This window comes from Leiobunum rupestre, chromosome 4 (assembly GCF_980474605.1).
Source record: "Leiobunum rupestre chromosome 4, qqLeiRupe1.1.hap1, whole genome shotgun sequence".
Lineage (NCBI taxonomy): Eukaryota > Metazoa > Arthropoda > Arachnida > Opiliones > Sclerosomatidae > Leiobunum > Leiobunum rupestre.
This window is the reverse complement of record NC_143387.1, coordinates 30,118,091-30,125,870: the sequence shown is the minus strand read 5'-3', so window position 1 is coordinate 30,125,870 and position 7,780 is coordinate 30,118,091. Positions and strand designations below refer to the sequence as shown.

The following is a 7,780-nucleotide window of genomic DNA, read 5'->3' as shown; positions in this document are numbered from 1 at the left end:
GTTTCTCTTTTCCCAACATATATGTATCATCTGATTTCCAATTCATTTTCCGCCTACCAGCTCTCATAAATTTATCCCTACGAAGTCGTCAATGTATTATTTCATTTATTTATTAACCCTTAATTGTTTGATATTTTCCATATACACATTAATACTACTCACGGGCGATAAACACTTTCAGAGTTATAATTGTCTAAAATATCTTAAAACCACGATTTATTTATTACCACACTTTGACCGATTAGTATTTATACAGAATCAGTCTATTTATATGATGTTTATGGTATTTTCATAGCCTGGTAATAATAATTTGCGTAACTTTGTCTAGTTACCTTGACTTTCTCTTTATGGCGGCGAAGCCATTACCTTAAACCAGTGGTCCAATGAGCGACCCTAACTTTAACACTAAAAATCCCAATCTGGAAAACAAAATGAAGAATCTGCTTTACCAAGATAATATATCAGAAAACGCGAGTTACGGGTAAATGCATTTCAAACCTCTGAGACAAATAGTTAGTCTTATAACTTACTACAAGTTATAATTTTCATTTATGAAATCATACTTTCTCTAAAAATAAACAATAGACATTCATCAAATTATTGAAAAACCTTTTCCGTTGAGATATTTTGTTGTCATTGCAAAGTGTCCAGGGTTCTTTAGAGAAACAATGTAATGACCACCTTCACAGTTCTGTCCCACGTGAGCTACAGCGGCTTTCGTTCTAAACATGACGTCATTAAATTTCCCTCTATCAGCGGTAAAATCTTTAATTGGCGTTTGAATTTAAAATAACATATTTACTGGAAGAGTACAATACCATCCGACGTTCTTTCATTTCATTTTGACACTGAATGCGCTTGTTTTCAAATATCTCCCAGTGATGCAACAATTCATAAAAAACAAATTACTTCTATCAGCCAGTACATTAACAATATACACATTACCATCTTGAAGCGGATGATTATAAACCCTCTCATTGGGACAACATGGACATCTAGTTTGATATTGAATGTGAAGTAAAAATAAACTATCAATAAGAACATTTTCCTCACCAAGTTTTTGAAGAAGGTCCATTAAAAATTCTACCGGATCTTGCTGGAGGTTTTCATGAAATCGCTCATTGAGTGAACGTCTAACATTAGTTGTTCTTAAAAGAGAAATATTCGGATTTCCCCTCTCAAACAGTAGTTGTTGAAATGCGGAAGTTACTGGTCCTGCACAAATGACTTTTTCTCTAATACTTCTGACAAACTCTGGAATTTGAAAAAGAGCTTGTAAAATACAGATTGCATAGCGAGAGTTATCATTGTTAAAGAATCCTTTCACTTCAATAGGCATAATTTAACTATGAATATTTCCACTTACGGGCTTAGATACTGTACCCTTAGACTTAGAAGGACCTGCTACAATAGCCATATCACTTTCGTAGCGCAATTGTTGGTACACTTGTAAATTTGATTGTTTTTTTTAATTGGAATCAAGCTTATTTGTGGCAAATCAGGTCTAAATGTAGTTCTAAGACAATATGCGTATATGTTGGAAGGGTCCAAATCAAGTATATGAAGACCATTCAAAGACGTTACTCTTGAAAGCGTCACCAGTAGCGGCGCTAAGGGTGGGCTGAAGTGGGCTTTAGCCCCCTGCATTTCTGAAAGGAGCCACATATTTTATTAAAAGGGCCACATATTTGAATTTATGAATTTTCTTTATCTCTAGAAATTGGTTTTATTGCCAAGAAAAGTTTTTCTGGAAAAAAAACTTTCAAAATCAATTTGTTTACTCAATAAGATAGTAGACCATAAACAGATAGATTCGGGAGGAAGGGAGCAGATATTGAAAGAAAGTTGAATGGACAATAGAAAGAAAAGAAAGGGAATTTAGGGAAATACCCCGGGCATGCAAGTGTCCCCTCCAAGTCGGATACAAGGTCATAGGGGATCCAGTAAACGCGACGAGAGCCGCAACAATAAAACGACCATGCTCTTCTCGCTTCCTGGAAAATTTATTAGGGGCCACAAAATAATTAGCCCACCTGTGAAAAAACCTTAGCGCCGCTACTGAGCGCCACGTATGCCATCCCATTTTGAAAAATACTTTGTCCAATATTTATCAAAGCACAATCAACACTCACACCTTGACTTTTATGTATAGTAATTCCATATGCCAAAACTACAGGAAATTGAGCTCTTTGAACATACACATTTGTCACAATTTCAAACTTCACTTTAACTCTTTGTATTTTCTCTACAGTAGTATGATTATCAAATAAAACAAAAATCTCAGAAATAATTCCATCTGCATTCTTCTTAAATCCTTTGACAGAACCCATAGCTCCATTAACAAGTCCTTTGTCCATATTTAGATTTCTTCTCAACATTACTCGAGCTTCAATGCAAAGTAACAGTCTAAATGCACAAGTGAACAAGCTAAACTGTCAGGAGTTAAAATACAATTATCAAAAAGGGTAGCGTTCACTTCCTTCATTGCATTTTCGGCTTCGATCAAGTCTCTACCTTGAAGAGGATTATCAGTGGCGTCTTCAACAAAGTTATTTGGTCCATCAGGTGGAGTATATTTAGTTAAAGCTTCTTCCAAAGCTTTTTAGGCTTCCATTAACGTATTTAAACCGTCGTGGTATTTCATCATGTCTTTCAACTTTGGTAAATGAAATTCGAAACATTCTTTAAAAGATCTATTATTACTTAGTAAAGACTTCTCTTCTCTCCAAGGTAGAAAGAGCATCAACATGCTGTGATAAAAGTTTTCAGCATCTGATTCAGATTTATTTGGATCATGTCTTGGATGTTGTACGAGGAAAGGCTTAATCCTCATTTTCACAAAACCAACCCCATTCTTTAATTCCAGTATTTCAGAGGGTCCTTTAGTAGTAGGCTTTGTTGCAACACGATAGTAGAATCTTGCCCAATCATATAAAGAAGTGTCTTCACGACTGTCAGGACGATTGGGATAAATATCATCAACCAGCTGTTTCATAAATATATCTGTGCTTTCAGGATCATTCTCTTTCAGAGAGGTATTAAAACATACTCTTAACATAACCTTAAATCCTGGCGACGCTACTGTATACATAAATTTCCAACTTATCTTCTATAAGTCTAACCAGAAGTACGCTTCTGAAGCTTTGAGCCGTGTAAGTCGTCATATTTCCACGCAAAAGCCCTTTCACGCGTAAAAATCTAACCGAAAATTTAGTTTTGTTCTGGTTTTGTTTATACATGCCGATAAACGGCGAGACAAAGGGCTCCTAGGCCTAATTTAGTAGAGTAATAAAACGGCAATATGTGGCAATTGCTCGTTTTAAGAAAAATAGCTCTTTTAAACAATGTATTCATCTGCGATTTCCCGCTAAACCGTTTTGGCGCTAAAATCCGAAAAACTAACGCCTCGCCAAAGTCGATTAGATGCGTACTTCCCCCTATTTTCTTCTGGACTAACGAATAGCTAAAACCACAATGAGACCTTATCAAACAGTAGACGACTATGTGATACTGAAGTCTGAAACATCAGCTGATCATTACCAAAAAAAAAACGCTGCAAGCGTAGGAATAACAAGTTGGCGAGCCAAAATATACCTATCCTCGGAAGAATGGTCCCTAGTGGTATTAATTTCTCGACACGACCCCCAAAGATATCTCCGCAATTCAGAGTTATTTACGAAAAACGTATTCTCGGTTCAAACCCTGCCCGGTATAAAATTTTAATTTTAATTTAAATAATTGAGACGAAACAATCGAGTTTAATTTATTCAGAATATTATAAATTAAGTAGTTACAACAGCGAGTTAGACTTACTAAAACAATGCACAATTGAATTTAACCCTTTTTACAGTACATGTTTATCAGTTGAATATAATACTAAGCGAATTTTAATGAAAGAAATATCTACAGATGCCCATGTAGCACAAAGTAGTCAGCCCGACTGCTTCGAATTTCGTCGGGAAGACGGTGTCGGATGTGCTGTCCATTCAGTGGCAACTGAAGAGTCGGGATGTCCTACCCAGCCTACTGTTGGCCGACTGATTTTAGATATACTGTCGGCCCGACAGTATAACGACCCTTTACCGACTCAGATTTGTTAGGTTGGCCGGCAGTCGTCGCGTCGGCCTACGCAACTAAACACACGCCTTTTGGTCTTTGGCCCTATATGGATATTTTGAACCGTCGAATTTATACAATCGGTTAACCCTAATTTGTCTTGCAGATTGTAAGGTCAACAATTATCTATATAGCTACAAGATATTGCCAAAACTGTATATATAAATTCCAAACTTACCAAAATAAAATTTATAATACAAAATATATTTATTAAAAAACGTTTAAAAAGTAAATATGGTAAGATAAAAATTTGAGATCTTTTGATAAAGGATAACAATCTTTGTCCTATATGGCTTGCACGTGCATTTTGTTTACAGAGTGCTACTACAAAATTTTTACGTTTAATTATCTTATTTAAAATCATTTTCTTAAGACTTTAAAGAACAAAATAGTTAAAATAACATGGATTATGGAAATTTGGCAAATCCATCTACATAAAACTAAGATTTAAATTCAAATCGGCTATTTTTAACAATAGGTACTTTTGTTTTTTTTTGGGTTTTGTTTAACAGTTCAAATTAGAACTAAGAACTAAAAAAACTTAACTAAAGGGGATTTTAAAGAAATATTTAGGGCGTGTTTCACATGTGCCTTTAAAATTATCTATTCCTTATTGTCTCTATTTTTTATTTCATCCCTCCCTCCTTCTCGATCCTTTGTGTTTCACCCAAGCTTTCATAACTTGTTCGACATCATATTCCTTTGTGGAACTGCGTCTGAAATTAAATAGAGGCAGACAGCTTGAATATTTATCACATTTGGACAGATCATATTACCAATGATAGCGGCCTTTAGTTTTAATTCCCGGAAGGCAATTTTGCCATTGGCATCGTTCCAATTCATTTGAAGAGCTAGTTCATGAGCCGTGGTGTTTTTAAAAATTATTCTTCTTGCATCATTTGAATGTCTTCCTCCTCAAGATCCCAATAATATTACCTAAGGATTTAATTTTTAACTATTAACAAGTTAATACTATAACCTTATTATGTTAAAAATATATCGGAAATCAATTGTCCAGTTGAAAATAGGAATTAATTATGGGATATATTTCCCAAAGTTTACGTTAAAATACGTTCGAAAGAGTTGTCGTAACTAACGTTAGACTAATGACTAGACGTTGCCCGTTTTCAAAATGACAATGACTATTGTAAGGAAGAGAGCAAAGGCAAAGACATTGGTCTTTCGCCGTTTAAATCTTATCTTTACGTAACATATTCTAATCTTCCACATATATTTTATTCTTAATTATAAAAACGTCTTACCTTTAGTCTTGTATTGAAACCAAAAATATAATTTTAAATTAAACTTTTTCGAGAAGAAAATGGTCCGACTTTCCCCGACAATCTGCCCGATTCCCGAAACAAAGACTGCGCTTGGAGTTTGGACTCCTGTTGCGCGTTCCGATTCTTCCGAACGTAACGGTTTTCTCTCGAAAGTGTATCACGTGGTATATGTACGACCTTGCCCTTCTAGCTGTTTAGAAGTGTAGCTGCGTAGGTGGAACCGTGGAAATAGTGTTTGGGCCAATTCCGATCGGGACTTTCTATGGGACACTTTTGAATTTTAAAAGTGAATGCGCTAGCCGTCGTTGCAGTACTAATATAGTAAAAACATGTCTCTTAAATAATAATATAAATAAGTGGTGATATTCCGATGTCTTAAGTATAGTTTACAAAATATAACTGTCTATTTCAGACGAACTTAAGATCAAAAACCGTCAAATATATGAGGCCGTCGTAATTCAACCATAGACAGTATATATCCCTAAGGGGACGAGAAATCGCCTACCTTCCACTGCAATAACGTCGCTGTTTCTCTCACTGACGCTCTGTTATTGAAAGAGGGGGAGGGGGAACACGTAAGCTTCTAAGCGCTTCAAATGACCTTGAAAGTTCCCGTTTTTAAAGTACGGCCGTCTTTATTCAGTTGGGGCCCTAGCATCGACATGAACTCTTGCAGCTGGCCGCAAAGCGACTGTGATGGGGTCTAAAAATCAGAGCGTATTCTCGTCCCCTTAGGGATATATACTGTCTATGATTCAACGGAATAGCACAGTAGCTAAACAACTAGTCAAAACCACTCCTCTTGGGCCTACCTTTGACTCTACTAAATTTCCAATCCCTTTTCAACCCGCCTCTTAATATTTACATACATGAACCCGTCCCTTGGCAAATTTTAGGCTACGCCACTGGAATAGCAAATACCAAACCAATTTTAACCACTCAAAGAAGTATTGGTGTAAGGTCGGGCTTGAAGGTGAAACGTTGTGTGTTAAGTCTTCAGTCGGTAAACCCTACAATATTTTGACCAGAGTATTGCCTAGACGTAATTTTACATTCTAATTTCTACAGTCGGCAAAGAGTCGTAAAATTGGACCAATATTATTATCTGTAATAAAAATATTGGTCGGTTTTACCAACTTTAAATTTAGAGGTGGAAAAAAGTCGGCAAATGCGACTTATCTGAAACTGACTGTCGGAGAGCCCGACTCATGCATAACTATTTGAACAACAGACGGCAAAGAGTCGAAAAATTGGACCAATATTATTATCTGTAATAAAAATATTGGTCGGTATTGCCGACTTTAAATTTTGAGGTGGAAAAAAGTCGGCAAATGCGACTTATCTAAAACTGACTGTCGGAGAGCCCGACTCATGCATAACTGTTTGAACAACAGACGGCAAAGAGTCGAAAAATTGGACCAATATTATTATCTGTAATAAAAATATTGGTCGGTATTGCCGACTTTAAATTTAGAGGTGGAAAAAAAGTCGGCAAATGCGACTTATCTGAAACTGACTGTCGGAGAGCCCGACTCATGCATAACTATTTGAACAACAGACGGCAAAGATTAGGAAATTTGGACCACATTTTTTCACGTATTTCATATGTCGGGCTTGAGTCGGTTGCAGTCGGGGGAACCGACTTGACTGTTATCCGACTATCAGACTCTTAACCGACTACTAACCGACAGTGCTGTGCTACATGGGTGGTATTTGTATTTTTCTCGCTTACGAAATACTTGCCGCATCTTTAACGCTCATTTTATTTCAACGCTCGTAGACTTCCAGCTGACGTTGTGACACATACCGCATGAAAAAGACCAATGCCGTCCAATTTCCAATATCATATAATGACTCGCACACCCAGGAAATCATTGACTGCGTTAGAAATCGTAGATATCCAAATATCCACACCAAATATATTTACAAGAAGCAAAAACCTTACCATCAACAAAGCACAGAGAGCCACTTGACTAACCGCCAGCTCTTAAAGCAATTAACGTTAAATTATCTCCTTTGAATTAACACAACTATATATAGGTCGTTAATAATACCCGTAAATAAATAACAAAAAAACTAACAAAGTGGACCACCCACAGGGTCTACCCTTTAACCCTCTTATCTCGGCTGACTGCGCTAAAACAAGATTTAACCTTTAAAAAAACCAGATTAGGCCTTCATAAATGAATTAATAAAAAAAGATTTGATTACCTATTATGCTTACGATGCGTGTCTTAATTTCAGTGAACCTAAGGAGCTATCGGTGGTTCTGTGGTAGAGCGCTCGACTGCCAAGCCGAATGGTCTGGGTTCGAAACCTGGGTGGCGCATTTGTTTTTAATCAATAGAGAAACGCTAAATTAGAATTTCTTCGATGCAATA

At 36.4% G+C, this 7,780-nt stretch overlaps 1 long non-coding RNA gene across 1 annotated transcript; it reads right to left on the bottom strand.

The window, feature by feature from the left end:
• Positions 1-4,580: 4,580 nt before the first annotated feature.
• LOC149947435 (uncharacterized) lies at positions 4,581-5,508 on the bottom strand. Its single transcript, XR_016480662.1, has 3 exons — positions 5,379-5,508; positions 4,893-5,052; positions 4,581-4,832 (listed from the first exon to the last, which is right to left on the bottom strand). It is a non-coding gene; the product is annotated as an uncharacterized LOC149947435 (long non-coding RNA).
• Between the last annotated feature and the right edge of the window lie 2,272 nt (positions 5,509-7,780).